The sequence below is a fragment of the Stenella coeruleoalba genome, assembly GCF_951394435.1.
Source record: "Stenella coeruleoalba genome assembly, chromosome: 6".
Lineage (NCBI taxonomy): Eukaryota > Metazoa > Chordata > Mammalia > Artiodactyla > Delphinidae > Stenella > Stenella coeruleoalba.
This window is the reverse complement of record NC_137151.1, coordinates 87966014-87978304: the sequence shown is the minus strand read 5'-3', so window position 1 is coordinate 87978304 and position 12291 is coordinate 87966014. Positions and strand designations below refer to the sequence as shown.

Genomic DNA, 12291 nt, shown 5'->3' with positions numbered 1-12291 from the left:
CTTTGCATTACAAATAATATACAGTAAATATTTCTACAGGTTGATCATTAATCATTTTAGGTACTCTGTGTAGACCTTTATGGGCCTTACCCATATTTAGTGCCGGTCCCAATAGATCATAATGCCCAAGCATGCTCGTGATAATTAATTTGATATGCCAGAACCTTGATACCAGAAAGACTGGTGTGCTAAGTACAGGAGAGAAGAATTCAAGTCATTGAAAAATTATTGTTCTAATTGTTAAAATGTAAATATAATAAGACTCTATTTATAAATGAACATATCCAGGCTATGTATCAGAAGCAAGTCTCTATTATGATCCAACATGGTAAATAAGTAATGGATACCATTTTGGGGAAGAATCAAGTATAGGGAGGATATCTCTTTCTGAAGAAGAAAAATATTTCAGAGTGGTTCACATTTTGGGCTGGGTTTTTAAGTACGAGTAAGCGTCTGTTCAGCAGAAAAAATGGGGAGAGATATTTTAGAAAGAAGGAACAGCATGAGAAAAGGCACAGGATCACGAGTGCTTAGGCATTTGTAAACAACGAGAAAGTTAATGTAACTGGATCATGAAGAATGGAGAAAAGACAAGAGAAACCAGTTTTTGTTAGCATAGTTTTGTTTCATAGTATCTAGATACCCCTGGATGAAAAAGTGAAATTGACTTTCCAGGCTGACAAAGTTGAGGACTTGATCCAGGTTTGTTAAGTTAGGCTACACCAATGGGCCCACACGCTGTGAGGCAGCCTGAATCTGTCAGGTTGCTTTTCACCTTTATACAACAGTTGCCATAGACTGATAATCATGAATAAAACGGTCTTTTCATTTCCAAGGTAACCCAGAATTATTATCAAATAGTATTCTCCTTTTTTCCAGAATACTCCATTAGAAAAGTACATATGACTTTCTGGCTAGGTATACATTTTTAGGTGCATGATTAATCTTTCCTTTATGATTTTCATGTCATTGTTGCTAAATGTGAAGACAGTATTGTTTTATGCATTTTGGGACATTCTCACTAATGCTATCACTGGGAGAAAAAGGCATGTCTAATAAATTGTTCATTATTTCATGACATGTGAGATGGAGTGAAAACATGGATAACAGCTGGGTCACATTTGCAGTTATCTCTAAAGCAATACTCAGAGTATGTTCCTGTGGAAAAAATGCAAGGTGTTTGCAACTATCTTGTTTTTCTATAAATAGTACTGCAATTTGCTGGAAAGATCATATAAACTAAAACCAAAATAGATTAGTTCACTGTCAAGGAATTTAACTAGAATGACAGATAAATATCTGGGAAGAAAATGTGAATTTGATTCAAGGAGAATGAAGTAAGAGAGACAAAACAATCCTGCAAAGGATAACTTCAATAATAACAACAGTGCAAAGTCAGTGAAAGGAAATAAGCAGAGTCAGGTAGAAAAGGTTTAGAAATTTAAGTGAAATGTTTCCACAGAGAGTGCTCTGCAAGTGAGAAAAGGGAAAACAATTCTTCAGAAACAGGCATATTTGAAAATAACCTGGATTATATAATATGTTTAACATTTCTAAAGAAGAGAATCTTTAAATATATTAATTGATTCTTCCAAGGAAGAATACAGTTGAATAATTTGACATATAACTCACATAAACACAATAAATCTAGAAATATTTCTGAGTTTATTCCCTTTGTTGAAGAGTTCTCAGAGAGGAAACATATAATTAGGACTTGCATAAATTTTACAAATTGCATTGATTTCTTTTACACTAAATCTTTTCTTTCTTTAATAGTTGTTTGCTATTGGAAATCTAGGGAATTGTTCTTTTGTCAGGAATATAAAACAACTTATTTGGTTTTTTCATTAGGAATTCTTTTTATTGTAGCTTAACTTATATTGAATGAATGGCAGCAACGTTGATTTACGATAAGAGAATGATTTACAGATGTTTGGTCCATTGCATGAGTATAAATATGTTTTCCCAAGAAAACATCAAAGGGGCAATTTACAACTTGAACCCTTGTTTAATAGAGGGTAAATGATTAGTATGACCATTGATGATCCATAACATCTTATCAAGCATATACTAAGTATTAGCATTGTTCAAACCGTCATGAGGAATATAGATGAGGTTTAATCATGATTCTTACTTGCAGTGAGTTTATAATTTATTTGAGAGCAAAGACTAGCATGTTATTGCAGGGCAAATCTCAAATTGCACTCCACAGAGCACACCACCATTGGAATTCGGGAGTGTCTCTTGGAACAAATAAAACGTAATTTGAGCCTTAAAAGATGGTTTGGGTTACATGGAAGGAAAAAGAGCAAATTTGCAAAAAGGACCCTAACCTAAAGCAAGGCACATGATATATTCATGCATCAATAAGAAAAAAAAAAAAAAAAAAAAAAAAAAACCTGATTAAAAAGGAGAGTATGCTAAGGAGCAGAAGAGCAGAGGGGTTATTTAACAGATTTGCACAAAATAGGCATAATTACCGAATTTGTAGAAAAGAGATGTAGCTACCAAATTTTAACCAGTTTGAATACTAAGCCATTAGATTTGATTTTAAAAAGACATAACATAGAAGAAATGAAAGTTTGCCATATTGTGTTTTTCTTCCAGTCATGATCTGACATTATTAAATGATTGTTCTTAAAGCATTTGCCAGGGGCTTCCCTGGTGGCGCAGTGGTTGAGAGTCCGCCTGCCGATGCAGGGGACACGGGTTCGTGCCCCGGTCCGGGAGGATCCCGCATGCTGCAGAGTGGCTGGGCCCGTGAGCCATGGCCGCTGAACCTGCGCGTCTGGAGCCTGTGCTCCGAACGGGAGAGGCCACAACACTGAGAGGCCTGCGTACCGCAAAAAAAAAAAAAAAAAAAAAAAAAAGCATTTGCCTGAGCAGAGGCGGATGAACTATCCAGTTAAGGATTTTTCTTTTTTCCTTTTAAATCCAGATGAATGACAATTAGGAACTGGATTAAGAGTAAAATGAGAAATATTATATAAGGAGAAAATAGGGAATATATGAAAAGTCTCAATGAGTAAGATGACTGAGCTTGTTTGTTCTAGGGCCTAGGAATATGGCCACCAAGAGAATGTTTCTTGGGAGCCACAAGTTAATAAATGTGATTTTGGACCGAGATAGCTTGAGGATTTCGGAGTAATCATTTTCTCTCAATTCTCACTTGATTGACATTGTGACTTAGTTAAATAAGAGTAGAGTAGAGAGAGTCTATTTGAAGGGTACCTTTTGAGACATTGTATTTAAAAATTTTTAGAGTCACTTATAAAATTGTACTTGTACAAATCAAATACCAAAGGATGTAATTAAACTCCCCTTCAAAGCAGCACTAATCCCTCCTGTGTCCTCAGCAGAGGTAACAGCTAATTACAGTCAGGGGGCATACTTACAGAACTATGCATATTTTGTATAGATTTCTATATAATTCTGAAAGGAAATATATACACATATTACATAAATTTATTCATGTATTTCTGAACCTTGTTTCTTTCATTTTACATACCCTTGAGATCTTTCTCTGACAGCATATGTAAATACACTTTATACTTTTAAAAATTTCATTGTAGTCTCTGCTAGACTGAATTATTATTCTTTTTTTTTTGAATTTTTTTCCTTTTTTTTTAACATTTTTATTGGAGTATAATTGCTTTACAATGGTGTGTCAGTTTCTGCTTTATAACAAAGTGAATCAGTTATACATATACATATGTCACCATATCTCTTCCCTCTTGCGTTTCCCTCCCTCCCACCCGCCCTATCCCACCCCTCTAGATGGTCACAAAGCACCGAGCTGATCTCCCTGTACTATGCAGCTGCTTCCCACTAGCTAGCTATTTTACGTTTGGTAGTGTATATATGTCCATGCCACTCTCTCACTTTGTCCCAGCTTACCCTTCCCCCTCCCCGTATCCTCAAGTGTGTTCTCTAGATGAATTATTATTCTTTTTTTTTTCTTCTTTTTTTTTTGCGGTACACGGGCCTCTCACTGTTGTGGCCTCTACCGTTGCGGAGCACAGGCTCCGGACGCGCAGGCTCAGCGGCCATGGCTCACGGGCCCAGCCGCTCCGCGGCATGTGGGATCTTCCCTGACCGGGGCACGAACCTGTGTCCCCTGCATCGGCAGGTGGACTCTCAACCACTGCGCCACCAGGGAAGCCCTATTATTCTTAATTCTTAACTCTCCTCTAATAGTATTTTAGGCTTGCAAACCTTGCTCTGGCCTCCTGGTGAATGAAATGTACTTTCTTGTCTCTTGACCATGTAATTCGCTTTGGCCATTGGGATGTTAATGCATAAGAGCAGAGTCTTGAAAAGTGTTTTTGTGGTAGGGCTCACTCCAGTAAATTATTGCCAATATGATGACGAGAGCAAACCCTAGGGAGCCACTTCCTCTTTTGACTTATCCCAGTATGACTCACACGGAACAGATCCACAGCTGAAGTGAATCTCAACAACCCACAGATCCTCCGACTAAAACGGAGATTTTCCTCATACAGGCAAACTCATTCCTGTGAAGGAGAAATAAATGCATGTTTTTGTATTTCACATAGACAGTGTGTTTGCTAATACATATATATATATATATATATATAAAACTAATATATACTCTTAAATATATGTGTAGTATATTTAATCATTCTATTATTAGGTATATATGTTGTCTACTATTACAAACTGTACTGAAATTAATACATATTCTTGTGCTTTCATAGTTGTGCACATGTGAGCTTGTATTTATTAAAGATTTTTTATTTTCAATCAATAGAAACTACTATGGCTCCAGTAAGTAAAAGGGAATTTATTAGAAGTTTACTGAAGGCCCATAAAGCCAATCAGCTGCTTGGAGGAAAAGCAGTAATCAGTGCAATTCCAGAGCAGGAACTAGAACAAGAATGTATTAGAAAGAAATTTTAACAAAACTAAATAAATCCCCAACACTTTTTTTCCCCCTGTGCTAAAGATTCATTTAAGGGAGCATTTGATTGGCTTAGCTTGGATAGAGACTCTATGCCAAGGGAAGGCAATACAATGCTGTCAGGGGAATTGGAAAATGGTCAGCAATTTCCTTCTCCAACACCACCCACGCCCCGCCCCAGCAAAAAAAAACAACACACAAAAACAGAAACAATAAAAACAAATGATCATTGTAGGGGCTTTGTGCTGTGTCTGCTTAGCTAATCTGGAATGGTGTTTCCAGGATCCCTTTTCTTGTGCAAGATTTGGAAGACAAGAATGAATCAAGGAGCTATGCATCTGATGACTAGCATCTTGCTTATGTTATCGCTGATCTGCCAGCTTACCTAATGGCTCTGGGAAAGATTCTAGAACTACCACCAGCTCTCCTAATTTAATTTCTACAAACCTGGGCTAAGTGTGCTGCAGCTCTGTGGCAAAGAGTGCCAGCTTCTTCTTCAGGTTAATTATGGCATGAAGTCTGGAGATTGTAAGGAACACAGATTCCAGTTTTTCATTTTAGGTTCTTGCTGTCCTCATGGATCCCACTCCTAGTAAATTCCAGTGGACACTATGGTTCTTAGCGCTTCTCCCAACCATACTTGCTGTTTACTAGTCTAACTGTTCAGTAACCACTTCAGGCTTCATACTAGATCCAGAGCCAACAGCCTCACAGACTACTCCATCAGCTCCCATAATTGTTTAAAGTCTAATCCTATAATTATTCCTTTGTATCTACATGAAGTTCTGTATCACTCATAGCAGTTATGCTTCTCTAATTGAATCCTTATTGGTATATCCAAAACTGAAATAAAATTCTAGAGACTATTCATTGAAACCAACTGAATGAGTGAAAAGCTTAGTTTTTATTTTGACAGTTAATGCCAAAACATCTTCCCAAAATGGGGCACCGAAATACAAAATCAAAACTTTTGTGAGTAAAGTTTTGTAAAGAATAGTAGAACCTCATTCATTACAGCTATTGTGCACTAAGAAGGATAAATAAATCTTGCTCTTTAGTTAGTTTTCTAGAGCTCCCTGATTTCCATCAATCATTTTTAAAATTTTCTCTAGCTTGTAGAATATAGAAATTTAAAAAATAACAAGACAAACATTGTTTGTCTTTATTTAGGGCTTATTGTTTTTTTATTATCCTTAGGAAGATCTTCCCTGTTCCAAAAGTACAAAATATTCTCAGCACCGTGAGTAATATTTTAATATGTAATTCGGGTCATTTGTTTATTTGCTGATTACCTTCCAGTTGTTCTTAAAATACCAACAAACCTCTTTGTCATCCCATGGAAAGGTCTGCATGATTTCAACCCTACCTTTTTCATCTTATTCCAGGCTTTCCTCAGCCATACAGGTATTCTCTAGGTTCTTTTAATATTCTAACTTCTTTTCTTTCCTGTTTTTTATTGATATAGATTGATCCAGAGTTTTCTTTTATTATACAATAATTATTATTATATCTAAAATTTGTCCAGTTTTTAAAGTTCCTAATATTTCCTTGTTGGAGTTTTTCTTGCTAAGCCTATCCGTGGCATTATAGGATCCCTGCACAAGGACATCTGGTTTCTGCTTCAATTGATAGGCTTAAATATAAAAATAAGGATAGGAATAATAGTTTTCCATCGTAAAAGCTGACATCGTTGTTCAGCTTACCCACTGTTGATCACACTAGTTTTATAAGCCAGGAAATACCTCATTGGCTGCCCATGCATTCTGCCCCTGGGAAACAACCATATATTAGCCATTGCCACAGTTGCCTGTAGGTCATGAAACACATTGCCTTTTCTTACCTTGCAGTTTTTTATTCAAAGAATGTCAGCCTTGCCTCTGATAGTTAAGCACCACTATCTGGCCTATGCTACTCCAGAATCCTATTACCCCATTGAAAGAAATGAATGGTTCCAAGAAAGCATGTTCTACCTGGTCTATGGAAGAAAGTCCTACTGAGATTCTCAGAACTGCTGACGCTGTCCTTACCAGTGCATATGATATCACTTTAGTAAAGAAAAGGTATTCTGGGCCATCTGGAAACATAGGGACCCAAATGATTCCCTAGTCTCATATAATTAACACCCCTCTAGTATTCTCACTTATCAAGCCCTCTGATCTCATTCTTAATACTCTGCCAAGGCAGTCCCAACTCTACCTCATTCTCTACAGTATGTCATCATCTCTAAACTTAAAGGAACCATTGCACCAGTCCTGCCAAGATGTTAGACTCAGACTCAAAGAGTGATTCCTTATCAATAAACTCTCTGCTCACCAGCCTTGAATTTTACCTTTGTTGGTTCAGCGCCCTCAACATTCATGCCTATATATCTTCTCTTGGTTCCTGCTGGTAGATATATGCCAGGCTCAGCAGCTCTTTTTGGTTAAGAATCCATTTCTCTTTGAACTAGGATCCCCACTTAGGCTATGCTAAACGCTGACAGTAGTTATTGGTCTGGAAATAATGAGAGGAAGAAGGGACACTTGATGCAAGCATTATCTTTCGAGGCCTTCATATCAGATGAGGCATTTCCTCTATCTCCAGGCAATGGTGGTGGTGGTAGGTAGTCTCCATTGGCAAGGGAAGGGGATGCTATTGCCAGCCTGGAGGTATTAGGGAAATCTGAGGGGTTTAAGCTGCTCAAGTGAATCCATTCAATCCCTATCCTAGTCCTCAGGACATAAGTCGTTCACTTCACTTTTAAGGCCCTGAATTTAGCATAAACAGTCGTTAGGTTGTGAATGTCTCCTATGTAATTTCATCACTCTTACAACTAAACTTTCAGCTTTATTGCCAGTACAATCTGTGCTCTAGCTGCAAGAAATAAATATGTTTAAATGCTACCATGGAGGTTTCCTGGCTTCATAGTGTGTCTTGAGTTAACTGTTTGCTGAAGCTGAACGTTGAACATTGTTTTGTTTTACAAAAGCAGTTGAAAAGGAAAATGGAATATACAAACATTTTAATTACTCTGTCTTCCAGGTGGTTGAGCTGGTACATGCCAGTGCTTCTCCTTTCCCTTGTATCTCATCCCAAAGCACCACTGATGAGAGTGTTAGGATGAGAGATACTGATGGGTGCAAGGAATGTATTCTAGAGATTATGTCAAGGAGGTGAATAGGAAGTGGGGAGGTGAGTCAAGGCTGGGGGGGAGGGAAGACAATGGAAGTTTGCATTCCTGATCAGGATATGCAACTGGGATAAACCTTTATGAGAAACCTCTGAGTCTGTGTGTAGGACACACCTCAGAATTATTCTACCAAGGGACAAAGGGGCTGAGGTATTGATCCATTAACTCCTGTGTCTTTACTTTCTGAGAGTTATTCCTGAGAACATAAACTCACTATTTTGGCTTGTTCTGAGCTCCACTTGAGCTAGCTTCTATGGCCAGAGAAACACAGGTGTTTTTTTTTTTTTTTTTTTTGGCTGCATCATATCGGGTCTTCATTGCTGCGCATGGGCCTTCTCCAGTTGTGGTGAGCGGGGGCTACTCTTCATAGTGATGCGCAGGCTTCTCACCAAGGTGGCTTCTCTTGTTGCGGAGCACGGGCTCTAGGCATGCGGACTTTAGTAGTTGTGGCACGCAGGCTCAGTAGTTGTGATGCACAGGCTTAGTTGTTCCGTGGCATGTGGGATCTTCCCGGACCAGGACTCGAACCTGTGTCCCCTGCATTGGTAGGCAGATTCCCAACCACTGCACCACCAGGGAAGTCCCAAACACAGGTATTTAAGATGAGAAGTTGTAGGTTTGTAATCTCCCAAGCTGCTGCTGCCATCTGGGATAGAATGAGGAAATATAATGGTCACCATAAAATAAATGATGCAAATTAAGTTGAATTCATTTTTGTTTAGTGTCCAAGATCATGTTAAAACCTACAGCTTTTACTAGTCAATCCACTTTTAATTTTTGTATTATGTTTTATGTGTGTATATCAGAGAACATTGCCATGCATGACTAAAGTAATTAAAGTAGTTTTTTGTTTTCTACCAACCCAACAGTTTTCTTCAAAAATATGTTTTATAAGTCTTGGGATTTTAGTGACTACTTCAAATACTTGGCAACTTTAATCAAAGTTAGAACATCAAACACAGTTAACAAAAACCACCTAAAAGCCACAAGCATTTACATTTTTGTTTTTATTGAAATAAATTGTTTGAATAATTAATTTATTTTGATGTTGCCTGTGAATTAAAACAGCAGTATAATTCTGAATTCTAGAGTCTTTTATTTGAAGAGATTTGTTATTATTATTCTTCAAATTTTAAGTAAATTGTTTAGACTAATATCCTGAAATAAGTTTTATTCCAAAATTGCTTTGTTTTCCATTATTTTTATACAGTTTGTTTAAACGTTAATTTTTGCTGAATGTTTTGTTTGATTTTGCAGCAGCACACAAATTATCACAAAATACCGTGAAGATTCTAGTAGAGCTAGAGAGTATTGTTTGCCTTATTTGTTATTAAGCATTAAAATTGATGTTAAACTGAAGGTAGAAAAGAAATGCATTATGCAAAAGGATGATTTGATCAGAGGATTTGAAATAAGAAAAAACAGCTTGTTTTAAGTATAACAAGTGGAAAAAAGTTTAAATATGTATATTTTCAGTATGAATTCTATTAGTTAGATAACATATCATTCTGAGAGCATATGATAATTCCAGAATTATTTGAATAGCCATCTACGATTGTTAAAAGGCCAAAAATCTGTAGCAGCAGATGTATTTGTATATTTGTCCTGTATTTTACTTGACCACATATGGTTCCATATTACCACTGAACATGATTATACTAGTTCTGCTCATGTTATTAGAGTTAAGGCAGTAAGCCATTTATAAACATTTTTCCATCCAGGTGTTCCATTTATATTTAACTTGATATATTTTCCTATGACTTTAATTTTCTCATAAAGTTAGGCCACTGAAAGCATAAAATATCACAGTGGAAGATTTTCATTTTATTTCTTCTGATAGACTCAGCATCAAAGAGTTTATGAAATCATGTGCATCTCTATTTTCTATCAATTTCATTGAAAGGTTTTTAGAATCCTACCTACATACCCACAGGTGGCCACCTGCCCTAGGAATGTTGATCTCTATAAAGCCCAATTCCACATTCTTTTCTCCCCTCTTGCCCTTGGCTTCCATCTCTAACTTTCAGAGAAAAGACACTTTGAAAACATAAGAATTGAGAGTCACCAACCAATGGGTTTGGCTTCAGTGGGCAATAGTTGTCATGTTCAGAGGCTGGAAAACTTTCTTTCTGCTTGAGCAGAACAGGTAGTAAGAGCTTGAAAAAATATATAATTTATTTGTATTCCTGTACAGTGAAAATGATAGTACTCGCAAAGGCATTGGATTCTGGAAGTATTCTATCTTACATGAAAGATTTTAGTTGAAAAACTTCTTTAGAGAAGCTCTTTATTTTAGTCATATCCCTTTCGTCTGTTATAGCTTGAAATCATCACTGTATTCTCTTGTAATATATGAGCCATTGAAGACATCAACCTTGGACATGAACTTTCTGTATGCCTACTATTCCATCAATAAATTATAGGTTGGTGCAGAACTGGGACAAATCAAACAGAATTTCTGGCTTTTTCTGCATCCTCATAGTTAAGTAAAACAATGCAAAACTGTTGATTTTGTCTTATGTGAATTATACTAGGCATTTTCATGAAGTCATTTTATCTTGGTGAAGACAAAAGATTGAGTCTTACATCTCATACTCTTAAAATAAACTGGTGTGAATTGCTGAACTCTCACTAAACGGCTTACACCTTCATTCTTCAGACTGCTTCCTCTCTCTTACCCTATCCACTATCTTTGTGATTGAAAGGCTCACACTAAGAAAATCCACTTGAGATCAACCAAATTCTTTCACATTTTTTTAGAGACATATTTTTAACTACCTCCAATAAGTACCTAGAATTAGAGTTATAAGGGATCTTAGATATTATTCCAGTTCAAACACTGTGTTTCACAAGTGGGAAACGAGTTATAACACCATCATATAACATATCTTCAGCCCCTTAAGACTTTAGACTAATAAATGAGAATTATAACTAGATGTAACTTTTTTAGTGCTTTGCAGAGGTCATATTTGATTCAGATTCTCTTTAAGAAATATAGTTTTTCTATGTGATTATATTTATCTATGTAATATGAGCCAATTAAAATATTAAGGTCACCAGAATTAATAATGAAAGATAATTGGATATAATTGCCACAGTTTGTTTAAATGTTTCTATCATATATATATATTTAGTATTGTGTCCTATATATATTTTTAACATCTTTATTGGAGTATAATTGCTTTACAATGGTGTGTTATTTCCATATGTACTATATTTTTACAACTGAACATACTGCATTGTGTTGAACAATTAATTATTACATGAAAACATGTCATTATATGCTATTCTATGTTGATAAGTCCTCAGAACAAGAAATAAAACACCACCACTGCATGCTATTTATTATGTAAATGTAAAACTTGATACTTAGAAGTAAGCAGACAAAATTAATGATCATGGACTATCCTGACAAAATTGTTTTATATGTTAAGCATATAAGTTTTATAAACACAGAAGTAAAAAATAAGCAAATATTAAGAAATATAATACAGGAAAGTTGTAAAATAAATTAATAAATAACTTGAAATTTATTTCTTAGAAAATTCCAATAAAATAGACAAAATTATGGGAAATACAATGAAGGTGCAAAGGTGAGAAAGAGAAAGAGAGAAACAGATTAAAAAATTAGAAATAAGAAAAAAATCAGTGATCATGAATATAGAGATTTTTTTTTAATTCTAAGAAAATATTGTATATAAACTACTATTTCTAGTTATAACTAGTGCATTAAATACCTTTTGAACAGAAGTTACGATAGTGACCACCTTCCCCTTGCTCTTTACCTTAAAGGAAATGGGTTTAACAACTTATGATTAAGGAGAAATTTTATGGATCATCTTCATCACAGTTAACAAAATTCTTTGAATTCCTAGTCAGCTGGGGTTGGGTTTGTGTTTAGGTAGATTTGATTCTAAGCTTCAGGTTATTTCAGATTCACTTCACATGATTCTCATCTTCCTTGAACCAGTGCACTAGCCATGACAGATGTGCAGGAGTGATCGGCAGAGACATATGATAGCTCCAAGACATAGGCTTGAAATGGGCACTTCTGCTTATATCCCATTGGCTAGAGTAAGTGACATGGTCAAACTCAACATTTACAAGGACAGGAGACATATTCTGCTTGTAGTTGGAGGAACTTTGTACAGTAATGACAAAGCAGAAGGCTTGGATACAGAAAAATGTGAGGAATTCTAAA

The 12291-nt window shown here is 36.0% G+C and overlaps 1 protein-coding gene across 9 annotated transcripts in view; it reads left to right on the top strand.

Annotated features, from left to right (window-relative positions):
* Positions 1–12291, top strand: part of LOC307187471 (uncharacterized protein) — a 1029543-nt gene that overhangs the window by 586175 nt on the left and 431077 nt on the right. The window contains exon 9 of one of the 9 annotated variants that reach the window (XM_079923579.1): positions 6119–6144. The exons of the other annotated variants lie outside the window; for them this stretch is intronic. The gene's annotated coding sequence lies outside the window, so the exon portion shown is untranslated. Of the gene's footprint in view, positions 1–6118; positions 6145–12291 lie in introns of those variants that run through there. 9 annotated transcript variants of the gene reach the window in all.